General features: G+C 33.3%; 1 protein-coding gene across 1 annotated transcript in view; it reads left to right on the forward strand.

Annotated features, from left to right (window-relative positions):
- Positions 1-776: 776 nt before the first annotated feature.
- Positions 777-13188, forward strand: part of LOC120627092 — a 45973-nt gene continuing 33561 nt past the window's right edge. Inside the window, exon 1 of the mRNA XM_039894939.1 lies at positions 777-827. The gene's annotated coding sequence lies outside the window, so the exon portion shown is untranslated. The remainder of the gene's footprint in view (positions 828-13188) is intronic.

Here is a 13188-nt window from a genome sequence, read left to right on the forward strand (position 1 = left end):
TGTCAAGACATATCAAAGGAGCCCCAATAGCGTATGGTATACTTAGTTAATAATATGCATACAAAATTGTATCACAAACGAAAACTAGATATGTACACACGGCCTGATATCGTAACAAGTGGAAGTAAATAAAAGCAGCCAAATAGGCAGGAAGAAAGAATTCCTAAACTGTTATTAGGCCTATCCAATAGTTACCGTAATTTAGATTGTCTTTACTATTAAATATTTTAACGTCAGCTACTTTTAGTCCTAGAAAAACATTACATTTCAAAGAAAGAATTATTGAGGAATAGTAGTTTTTTATCGCACGAAAAATCGATCTCATTCACTGTTTCTCTGAACAGAAAAACAAATGACGTTCAAAATAGTTACCTATCCCAGTAAAACAAACGGTTCCCATGGGATTTGTAAAAAACCGTAATAAACGCCAACGAGAACGCAGCAAAAGCTCGTTTCTATAAAATCCCGCCTCGTTGCTCGGTTGCTGCGTGAAAACACGGCAAACCACCGTTAAACCATTGAAATCTAAATTCCAGCTTTATGGGGTAAAACTTACTATATAACTCCCTGACAAGGCATATGCATGAATGCAAATAAATAAATAAACACGCTTTTGAAGTAGAGATTTTTTTTTTAATACTAGAACCACAGATAAAGGAACTCATTAAAGGTTTTTATTTTTAATGGCACCCACGCGTGCGTAGCTCCGCCCTACGCCCGCCCTAGCGGCTATAAATGCGAACGTCACGGTCGCGCCAGAACTTGTTGCACTTCGCGCTCCCAACTTTCAAATTCGTTTCCCGAACGCACGACGCAGGTTACTTCAGGTAAGTTCTAGATATTAAGTTCGGAAATTTTAAAAATCTGTGTAGTGCATTAGATTAAAGTGTCTAGTTAAATTTTTCAACCGCATTCTATATTTGATAACGAAATCGGATATAAATATTAATTCTATTTCAAAAATGTTCGAAATTTTATTAACTCTTTTGAATACAGTTTCGAATTTGTCAACGAGCATTAAAAAGGGAAGTCAATTTAAATACATTAAATAAAACGAACTACAAGGGAAAACTGACATAATAAATGCGTACAATAGATATGTGTATAAAGAATTTTAATATCAATTTGTAGTGGAATTTGAAACTGGTGTAAAAGAAATATTCTTGGCGAAAAGCCAAACATTTCATTCAGCCAACGCAAACAAAACATTTTTTTGCTCTGTACCTGAATAGTAACGACCAACTCAAAAACAAAACCAAATTATTGGTACCATTTAAGTTCAAAAGTTACTAAACCTATAATATCCATATTTTATAGAAATGTTCAAGACCATCTAGAAAAAAAAACTTCGAGTAAAAAAACTTTCGCACAAGTCGAATTAGAAACGGTGGTTAGATCAATGTATTTACCACAGTATAATTAAAAAAATAATGAGTGAATCGAGAATTTCTGCGTTTTTTGGAATATCAAAAATAATGCATGACCGTTCAGAATTTGGATCATATTAATAATATTATTATGATCTAACTGATACTTCTAAACGATTAAAAAATACGTATTTAATTAAAAATAAACTACAAAAGAAATTAGAAACGGGATACAAAATTTAGAGCATCACTGTTTGTATTGTAAAAAATGCGTTCTAGATTTAAAATTGCTTAGTAAATTAATTTAAAATGAGTGTTTGCCTGCTATAATAATTTTCGCCAATTGCACCACACAAATCTTTTTAAATAATTCATGCTGACTCTGCACATTTCAAAGTGTTGACTTTACTATTTTATAAAACCTCATTTTATGCTATCATAACTCATTCATCGCCAACTTTACGAGTACAGTTTTAAATCTATACATTTTCAAATTACACACCAATTGGTCACCAAATCGGTCATTTTACTTGTTAAAAATTTGTTTCTTTTCTTGGATATTAATTATAAAATATGTGTTTCAAAAAATTTATGCATCAATTGAATAAGACATGATATTATATATCATGTACAATCAATATTCAATTTAGAAAAAATCGTAATAATTTGAAATTTAGAACGCATCTTTTTAATGATACTAAAATTTTTCTAATTTCAAATTTCAAACACCGATTTTATAATGTTAATAATGTTCGTTTTAAAAATACGGCGGACCAAATGCACGTACATTGAAAACACACATAGACAACTGTAGTTATGATAGTTAGGTGAGAAATAAGTGGTAATCTCATACCGCATAATGACTAGTGCGAGCTCAATCCATGGAGAATTGAAATTGTGGGAGTGTGAAAATATTATACCAAACTTTTATGCATATAATTTTTTTTGTATTATGTTGATGTCACACAACCTTAGAGTTCTTGGAATAGAATTATATTACTAGTACGAACTGACTTTGCATAATATGAAATAGGTAGCAAAAATAAACTTCGATTTGATCCCCTACATTAGGTAGACAATTTTTAAATGATACCTTGTATTGCACGCCAAAGTCGGTCATATTTTGTTATATATATATATTTTATTGCCTGAATATGTGTCAAACATGATATTATAGAACACCTATTATAACACCTATATATATAGTTTGTGACATTTTTTGAGACATTAAAATAAATTTAAATAGTTCAACGGGTACAGACAACGATCCCAAAAAAATCCCATAATATTATAGTGTATGTACCAGTTGAACTATTAAGAAATATTGATTAACCACTAAAAACTTAGTTTAAAATCTTTAGTGAGTATTGTTTCTAAAAATACGAAGGAAATAAAAAAAAACATTAAATAGGTTTTTATTACAAAATTGAATCCTATCATTAGAATAGTCAATAGGTTCAGTGAAAGTAATAGGTAATCAAAGTCGAATATTTCCTTATTCAAATATTCGCAAATAGCACTTTTGATGCGTACTTACCTAAATGATAAAAAATTGTATATGGTACTGATATGATGCTGATAACTACATTAATAAACTTAAAACTTAAGCTACGCGGGTTCCAAACGTGCCCTGGTAAGAAATAAGTTGCTATGGAAATGAAAGGAAATAAAATGACTTCGATATGAAAATATTTAATTACACTTTAAACCCCACAATATAGGATTATTCAATTTAAAACAAAAACTGGTATATGCTTAGCTTCACCGTCAACAGCCCAAAATTACAGTCCACTGTAGGACTAAAGCCCAACGGGCGCATTTTCTCGTATTACTAACCGGTAATACTCGTAGGAGTAGATGGTATTAGTAGCACAGATAACGCTATTGCCCATGAGCTGGTATTTTCCCAGAGTAGCCTCGTACGACACCCATGGGAAGAGTAGGGATGGTGACAACTGTAGTCTCTGTAAAGTCTTTTATTTTTATTTTTATTAACGAAAGGCCAGACCTTAACGATAATCATATCTGTTAGAAAGCAACGATGAGGTCTAGGTTTGAGCACGCTTGTCTAGAAAAAGCCTATTTACTTTTACCTTGATGGTACTCGAGTTATATGTGGCAGGAAACACAGTTGAGAGTCGAGAGTCTTCTGTAGAGTGTTCCAAATTGCACGGTCTTTAGAAGTTTACGTCCAGCTGCTCCTTGCGTTTCGTTTGACGTCGATCGTCCATCAACGCTGGTTTACAGGATATAGAATAAAAACGCCATTAAAAATAAAATACGTGTCAAATGGTTTGTCTCCTCTTTGGAACTTGGATAAAAATACCGAGCGTCTCGATTCAGCGAATACAGGCACCTACCGAACTGTAAATAATTATAAGGAATTATAACAAACAAAGCTGTTTTTTCCATTTATTTTACTTTCTGTTCACAAGGAGGAAATGAAAATGCCTGCATTATTTTCATGTTAGAACTGAAACGACATGAAAAATAAATATATATCTAGTTATCTATAATAGTTATCTGATCTGTAGGTTAAAAAAACAATCATTTTTCTATATAGTTAAAATACAATTACTAATTTTAACATTAATCATTCGAAGAACCTAAAAATGTGCCTCAAATTCGCCTCTACGGCGTAGGCTTTCCCTTAGTCTCTTCAAACATTGAATCACGAGCCGGTCGCGTCCTGTCTGGTCAACATCTCTTTGACGTCCTCTATATTTTTTCTTTTATCTGGAAACCAATTCTGTGACTTTTTCTGTCCATCAATCATGTTTCAATCGGTAAACATGTCTTTCCTTTATATAAACAGGTTTTGTTACCATTCGAATTATTTTTATTATTGTGTCTTTTACCCTACCAATTATGTTGCTTTCCATCTTTTATTTTAAATATTCAAATCCGCGACAAGAACAGCGAAAGAATCTTTAGTTTTTTGGAAAATTTCGCGGGACACATGAGTTTTCCGAGATGAAAACCATATATCAGTTTCCGTGATGCAAGCTATCTCTACACAAAATTCCATCGAGATTGGTGCAGTGGTTGTTGCGTACATAAGCTTTGAACATTAGTATTGCTATTCACATTGACCTCTTTATTCTTGCATGGTATTTGAAAACCATGTATAAATAATAAATAAACAAAATAAATATACTATGTCAATACTCACATCGCCATCTAGCCCCAAAGTAAGTGTAGCTTGTGTTATGGGTACTAAGATGGCTGATGAATATTTTTATGAATAATATACATAAATAATTATAATATACACATAAAAACACGGTCACTGAAAAACATTGATGTTCATCACACAAACATTGTCCAGTTGTGGAAATCGAACACACGGCCTTGGACTCAGTAAGCAGTGTAGCTGCCCACTGCGCCAATCGACCGACATAAAATGCAATAAATTATCGGACGATTTTATCCATCAAATATATAGACTTATTACACGGAAATGTTGTCCAGTGACAATGCATCACGTTAAATTGACTATTAACTTCTTATCATACAAAACGCGCTCGAAAGGACACTAAATGAATGTTGTATTTTCAGTAGCCTTTTAGTAAGAAATAAAAACAAAATTTTTAAGCATGAATAAAAGTTACTCCTTAAATTATGATAACGAAGTACGAACACACTCAATTTATAAAAATGTTAGTAAAACTTTCTCGGGTTTTAAAAGAAAATGTTATTTTGAACAATCGCGCCTAAATAACCGCCAATTTGTTAGAAAGAGTTTTTAAATATGAAGTACTTCTAAACCGGCGGAGAGTAACTGAAAGCAGACTGACTTGACGTTTCAAAAGTGCTTCTAAACAAGATCTACTTAAAACAAATTAATTTAAAATTTGAGCATAGTAGCAAAACTTGGGAGTTCCATTACCAGGTTTTAAAGCTATACTCTTTTGATTTCCAGGAAGTGTTATCTTTAGTAGGTTATCTATCCTACCTTTAGGTTTCTAGAACCAAATAGTTTATCGTCCTATTGGCTAGCAAGTTCGACAACAGATCACGAGTCTAGCTTCTACGGGTCGGGCCTACTATTGTACGGTATTGGGTTTGCTTAGTTTTCGACATGGCTCAAACGGTTGCGAAGCTTAAGTAACAATAAGTGGTTCACATAGCTCAAAGAACTGATGGACGTTGGGGTCTCAAGAAGCTGGAATGGCACCGGTAAACGCAGCGTTGGTAAAATTCAAACGAGTGTGGCGTGGAGTGGACGGATGACATTAACAGAGTCGCAGGGACGCTGGACCCATGCCCATGCGGCACAAGGTCGTGTTGCTTAGAACTCCCTACAAAAGACTTTTGTCCAGCAGTGGGCTTCCATTGGCCGAGATGATGATGATTGAGTTTTCTGCTATAATATTCTCTGTACCAGCTTGGAGGTTATGCATCGGAGAGCAAGTAAAGCTGTAATTTCAAGTTATTACTATCGCTAAAATGTGCACAAAAATGCTTAAGTAGCACGTTTTGGGTAGCTTCAAAATCATCTTTTCTCCAATGAGAGAGAAGCTGTGTGCCTGCAGTTGAGACGTTAGCCAATGATGATGATGATAGATGGAGTAAGATAGCTTTAAAGCCCTAGGACGATATGAAGTCAGAAATCTGGTATTTATTTGCAAACCATACCCGCTGAACTCTAACTTAAAAGGTTAAGGGAAAATTACTAAGTATTGTTCTATCATATTTTTTTTTATTCTATGCGTAAAACATTCGTTAGCGACATACAAAAATATGTAGTTACAAATACCACTTGCTGACTTAGTAGATAACTAAATCAGCGCCCAATTACGGCCAATACTCTTTTACTTTCTGCGTTGTGCAAAACTCTTTAAGCCCCGAAAAGTCCCAGTTGAAACAAACTAGTAAAACTGATTAAAATAAACAATTTTTGGATAATTTAACCTAAGGAGTAAGAATATGAAGGCAATGCCGTAAGCAAAAGAACAGCAAAAGAATTTTCTGATTTAGTACACAATTAACGGAATAATATTTGATAAAATATACGTTCAAACCAGCTCTAAGTCAATTACATAAAAACAATAAGTTATTCAGAAGATTTACATTAGGGAGCGAAAAATTGGATTTTGTTTAATTTAATTTCTATCGGTTCTTTGTACCTTTTGTGTTCTCTATTGTTTTTGAGAACACCACGTTTCACGAAATAAAAACGCGAGTTTTATTAATTATTTCAGGTATTGTTTCTTGTTAATCTTTGAGCGAAACCCCGCATAAGTTTTTGATTTTCATCTGAAACCAAAACGTTATTACTGCTGACCTTATAATACTGTTTTGTAACAATTGTTGATTTAAAAAGAACCTTTGTGCCGAAAATTACATTGTTTTTACATTTAATAAAAACTCAATTATTAAGAAAGAATGAAATGTACTCGTACTATAAAAATGTTACGTATCGTCATTTCTCAATCATTTGATTGGTCAAATGTTTTCTGTGTATTAGAAAGAAAGAAAGAAAATACATTTATTCATGTTAAGTGTTAGAAACAGTACATCTTATATAATTATTAAAAAATAATAAAAAATAAGAAATACTTTAAATTACATCATAAAAAATAAAATGTTGCAATTATATAATTAGTGTTAATATAGTATAATATAATATAATAAGATTTTTATATAAAGATAGCAGATTAACTAAAACTCTCATGCCCACCTCTATATAATTGACAAATCAATCGCACAGCCTTGAGATTCTAATTGTTTCCAAGATTTTTTTATTTTAATTTATGGTTGAATGTAAATTTTGTACACGAATTACGTATAGGCGGAGGAATGTTTAATTAACATTCCTCACCTGTGTTTGCAGATACGTTTTAAATTTTTTATTCTTCTAAAAGTTTCACATTGACTGCAATCTCAATCGTTGATAAGTCATGATTAGGTCTGATGATCAAATTTTATTTTGAGTATTTTTAATTTTAATTCTATTAATAAATGTATAAATTAACATGTGTTTTTACTTTAAGTAACACTAAACTTCACTACAGTTAGAAATTTACAGGAAATCAATATCAGGTAATAGTTTTCCTTGTTGGGGGTCTACTCAACACGGAAAAACATGGCCGATAAGCCCGCTAGGGCTTAATGGGATCGAACTCAGTTCCCCCGAAAGGAGGTCCGAAACTCTACCACTAGGCTATCACCGCTTAACCAACGTCAACCGTTCAATTACAATGAACTTAACGAACCAACTACCATAGGGGCTACCCTATTATTTACGCCATATCAGCGAGATATGCCCCGTAAAGGCTCCATTGTTGAAGTTTTCCATTTGTCAATAATCTTACAGCGATAGTGGTAGGTTCAGGGTTAATATAGTGCTTGAATTGAGTGCCTCTGTTTACATGTATAAAATAGTAGTGGTCGCTTCTGGTCGAAATTTAACCATATAGAATATGAATTATATGTTTGATCATTAGTATGGTTAAATATACTACGACAATACACACACCGCCATCTAGTCCCAAAGTAAGCGTAGCTTGTGTTATGGGTACTAAGATAACTGATGAATATTTTAATTTTTATGAATAAATACTTATAACATACATATAAACACCGAGACACTGAAAAACATTCATGTTAATCACAGAAACATTTTCCAGTTGTGGGAATCGAACCCATGGCCTTGGACTCCGTAAGCAGGGTCGCTGCCCACTGCATCAATCGGCCGTCAAAATGTTTGTTCTATTGTCAAAGATTTGTGGACTCCACACACCTTTAAGAACATTATATGGAACTCTCAGGCATGCAGGTTCCCTCGCGATGTTTTCTTACACCGTTGAAGCAAATGATATTTAATATCTTAACGCACTCGCAAAACGCACATAACTTAGAAAAGTTAGTGGTGCGTGCTGGGATTCGAACTCGGCCTCCGGAAAGTGTAGTCGAGCCCCTAGCTAATGCGCTATCACCGCTAACGGGAGATGAAATTTCTAGTGTTGGCTAGATGGTTGGAAGGATCTTATTGAGCACATCTAGTAAAATTACCTACTATTTCGTACGTAGTACCTACTTACTTAGACTTTTTTATCAGTAATATTATGAAAATATACAGCATTAATCCAAATTCTGGCAGTTTAATTTAGTTTTAGAATAATTAATGATCGTTTAAAAATTTTATATCTATAATTAATTACAATTTTGTTTTTGATACCTATCTATATTTTGACTCTGCATGGATATAATAATCTGTTTTCGATCAAGTCGACAGATACACTTGACGTTTTGAAAGTGCTTATAGAGACTATGAGTGCTCATATACTTGATATAAACAAATAAAAATTGGTTATTCCAAGAAAATGAGTAAAAGAAAAAAATATATTTGTAGCTTTTGGCTAAATCTTGTGATTTAAATCCCGTCTTAAGAGAGACAAAATAAAACGAATAAACAAACCTAGATCTATCCCGGGAATTTAATATTACTATGTAAATAGAGGCCAAATTGATATTGATAACTCCCGCGACTACCTTTTACCTGAACTAAAACCTCAAAGGGGTCAGGATATATGATCTTTTATTATCATAAAACAAAAATATTCAGTTCAATTGATACTCGTTGCTATGCCCGCGGGAGACAATAAGATGTCAATCTATGTATCTTATTGAAATATTATATATACTAGCTGGCCCGTGCAACTTTGTCTGCACCAAATCGGTTATTACCGGAAAACACAAATAAAATGACATTTTCTAAAAATGAATCCAAGCTAGATCGATTCATCGCCCCCGAAACCCCCTGTATACTAAATTTCATGAAAATCGTTGGAGCCGATTCCGAGATTCCAATTATATATATATACAAGAATTGCTCGTTTAAAGATAAAAGTTTTGTTTATTTCGGGTATAATATCGGGATCGACTTTACCGATTTACGCCGAAAGATTTCAATCAATCTAATTCAAAATCTTTAGCTAGCAGATTGAGTTTAGCATTTGATAACAACTAAGACACCGTAAGGTATCTTTGCATCGTCTGAGTCTCATACAAGACTGAAGTGTATCGAATATAATATATAAAAATACCCATCGGCGCAGTTTCATGAATATTCGCTGTGAATCAAATATAATTTTAATTATTCCTAGAAAACTTTTTAATACATGCTACTTAATTGAAAATAATATCTGGCACATATGTAGTTACAGTTATTTACTCACTTAATAAATTACTGCTTTCATATATATAGCTTTTCATTATTTTCACCGATTGATCCTCTTCGTGCCTTTTCATTGCCAATTGGCAAAGTACCTTGGGCCCAGCTGGCATTTATGAAAGCGATATACAATAATTGATTGAACCGTTTGTTTTCCTGGCATAAATTATATAACTGTCCGTCCATTTATCTAACTCTGTGCCAAAAATCAAGCTGATTGTTTGCTTATTTAGGGCGTTAAGTTAGGACAAAAAAGAAAATACTTTTTCGCGGTTATAACACTACGATTAGATACAAGAGAGTACGATTTAGTGCCAAAGATTAAAATCAACATAAAAAAGGACAGCGCGTGCATAAGAACCACTTGCCTCTAAAAATATTTCTTCCAGCTCTTGTCTCACTCTTAAATCTTCTTTGGTTCTTCTCTATCTCTCTTTTATGAGGAACGAGGCCTGTGGGACGTTAATAGGCTGCGGATAATTATCATGGTAATTATAAGCCCACCAACCTTCATTGGAGCAGCGTTGTGGGTCAATGCTCTGAAGGTTCTCTCCGATGAGGAAGGTGGCCGGTTTCCAGTAGTGGGACATTAATAGAATGGGGGTAAGGGTAAGAGCAATCAATAAAAATAAGAAGTAAATTTGGAACAGTTTTTCATAGTACAAGAGACCGCTTTTTTAAGTTTGAGTTAAGCTTTACCTTATCAGCAGGTTTGAGTTTGGATTATTGGGAAAAGCTCTTTTTTACATAGTAACGGAATATGAAGTTCGGAACTTTAATGACAAAAGTTAAAAAGTTTGTCGTAAAATACTTGCGTACATATTCGTCTTATAAGAATGAAATGACGCTAAATTACTTTACTTTGGGTTGGATTAGAAGTTTCAGTTTTTAATTTTTAATTTTTCCTTTATTCCGAATGTAAAAGGCAAAGGTTATATATCACCGTACAGCCATTTTCAGTTTTTTGGATAACAATTGTGCCAACGACAATATTTCAAACCATAGACAGTATAGATCAATGAGACTATGAATGGGACTCTGGATTTGCGTTTATCAGTAATAAAATTATGAAGCAACTAAATGTTTCTCCACATTTTTTTTTATAATACCCTATTTAAATCATGTTAATCCAGGGTAAATATTGTTAATTCCAAATTGGTTCCGTAGTTTTTGCGTGTAAGAGTTACAAATATCCATCCAATCAGGTTATAAGCTTTCGCTTTTTCTTTTTGCTTTGTTTACGTATCTAAGTTTTATGTTTGGTCTCCATAAATCATATACTTTGTTGTATTCTCATGCCAAATCAGTAGATTTGGTAAGAAGGAATCGTGAATGTTGGTACATTGTTTCTCTGTCCAATATGTTAGGATGCTTGGATGTCTGTTACTCCCTCAGACACATTCCGTTTATTTGTATCGCAATTTTAACTTTCTTCCTATAACGATTTATAAGATACAGCCGGCTTAGGGATGGACAGAGGAACTGACGGACAGCAGAGCCTTAGTAATAGGGTTCTGTGGACAATCTTCGGATACGGATCCCTAAAAAGTATAGTGTTATGTCTGCAGTAAACCTGTATTTTATCTGTGATGCAGATATAAAAGCCATTATGCTGTAATATGAGCAATACATACACCAGATAACGTAACATAGCAAATAAAACTCCAATCTTCTGTAATGATATAAAATTCAAAAGGTAACTAAGAGCTGCAGTAATTTTTCATGTTTGTTTTTTTTGGATTATCAATTCAGTAATGGTCTCCTATAAAAACGGTGGCCGATTGGCGCAGTGGGCAGCGACCCTGCTTTTGAGTCCAAGGCCGTGTGTTCGATTTCCACAACTGGACAATGTTTGTGTGATGAACATCAATGTTTTTCAGTGACCGTGTTTTTATGTGTATATTATAATTATTTATGTATATTATTCATAAAAATATTCATCAGCCATCTTAGTACCCATAACACAAGCTACACTTACTTTGGGGCTTGATTGCGATGTGTGTATTGGCATAGTCGATTTATTTATATATAAATCCTTAATAGAAAAATTAATTAATAACAGACTAATTCACTACCTAAATAAATTTAACATATTATCTACCTCGCAATATGGCTTTAGACAAGGGAAAAGTACGCAAGATATCATCTTAGATTTAACTTCGCGAATTACTGACCATCTTGACCAGAAAAATAAATGTCTAACTGTCTTTTTGGATCTAAAAAAGGCGTTCGATACAGTTTCTATCCCCATCCTTGTAAAAAAACTACATAACATAGGAATTAGAGGAAACCAGCTTAACCTGATGAAGGACTATCTAAGTAACCGAACTCAGCGCGTAAAAATAGACGACTCTATCAGTTCTGATCTTGAAATGACCTTTGGTGTTCCACAAGGTAGTGTCTTGGGACCTACCTTGTTTTTAATATACATAAATGACTTATGTGATTTTAAAATAAATTCTGGACATATTTACTCTTATGCAGATGACACTGCTATAGTATTTTATGGGAAAACTTGGATAGAAGTTCATAGCGCTGCCGAAACAGGCTTAAGAAAAATATCAAGTTGGCTTAATGCTCACTTTCTCACACTTAACACTAATAAAACAAACTATATATGTTTCGCAATAAATAATAAAAGTCAACCAATTACATCAAATCTAAAAATACATTACTGTGACGACCAGAGCGTAATTTGTACGTGTCCTACCATTGATAAAATAAACTCAACCAAATACTTAGGCATAATTATTGACCAAAGATTATCCTGGCATTCCCATCTTGAATTAATATCTAGCAGAATTAGAAAATTAATTTGGATCTTTAAAATCTTAAGACATGTTGCAACAAATAAAGTTGTTAAACAAGTCTATACAGCTCTTGCTAAATCCATACTGTCTTACTGCGTTCCAATATGGGGAGGAGCATCAAAAATTAAATTCCTTGAATTAGAACGTAGTCATCGCGCCTTGTTAAAAGTAATGTACTGCAAACCATATCGATTCCCCACAATTGAGCTATACTCCATAGATAACTTGTTGAGTGTGAGAAAGCTATATATATTACAACTATTATTAAGGAGGCATAAAACAGTAACCATAGACATAAACACAAAGACGAAAAGAAGAATAAACATTAGAACAGGTTCAAATATTGTAAAAACTACATTTGCTAAAAAACAATATACTAGACAATCGACTTATATCTACAAGAAGGTAAACAGTTTATTAAATATACACTCACTTAATACTTACCAGCTTAAAAAGACTCTAACTGAGTGGCTTGGAAAACTAACATATGAAGACACTGAGGCATTACTCGAAGCAAACAAGTAAAATCCCAATCGCAACACAAACACTCACACACACACACACACACACACACACACACACACACAAACACTCACACACACACACACACACACACACACACACACACAGAAACACACACACTCTCTCCCGGTTATTGATTTGATTTTATATATATAAGAATATATACACAGATAATACATATTATATACATTTTACGGAAGGCGGGACACCCTGGCACAAGTAAAATAATTACTTAAAAGGATGTCCCAACAACGGATAAATGTTAAATGTAAAACGTATTTTTTGAATAAAAATTTTTTTCATTTTTTTT

Source organism: Pararge aegeria, chromosome 10 (assembly GCF_905163445.1).
Source record: "Pararge aegeria chromosome 10, ilParAegt1.1, whole genome shotgun sequence".
Lineage (NCBI taxonomy): Eukaryota > Metazoa > Arthropoda > Insecta > Lepidoptera > Nymphalidae > Pararge > Pararge aegeria.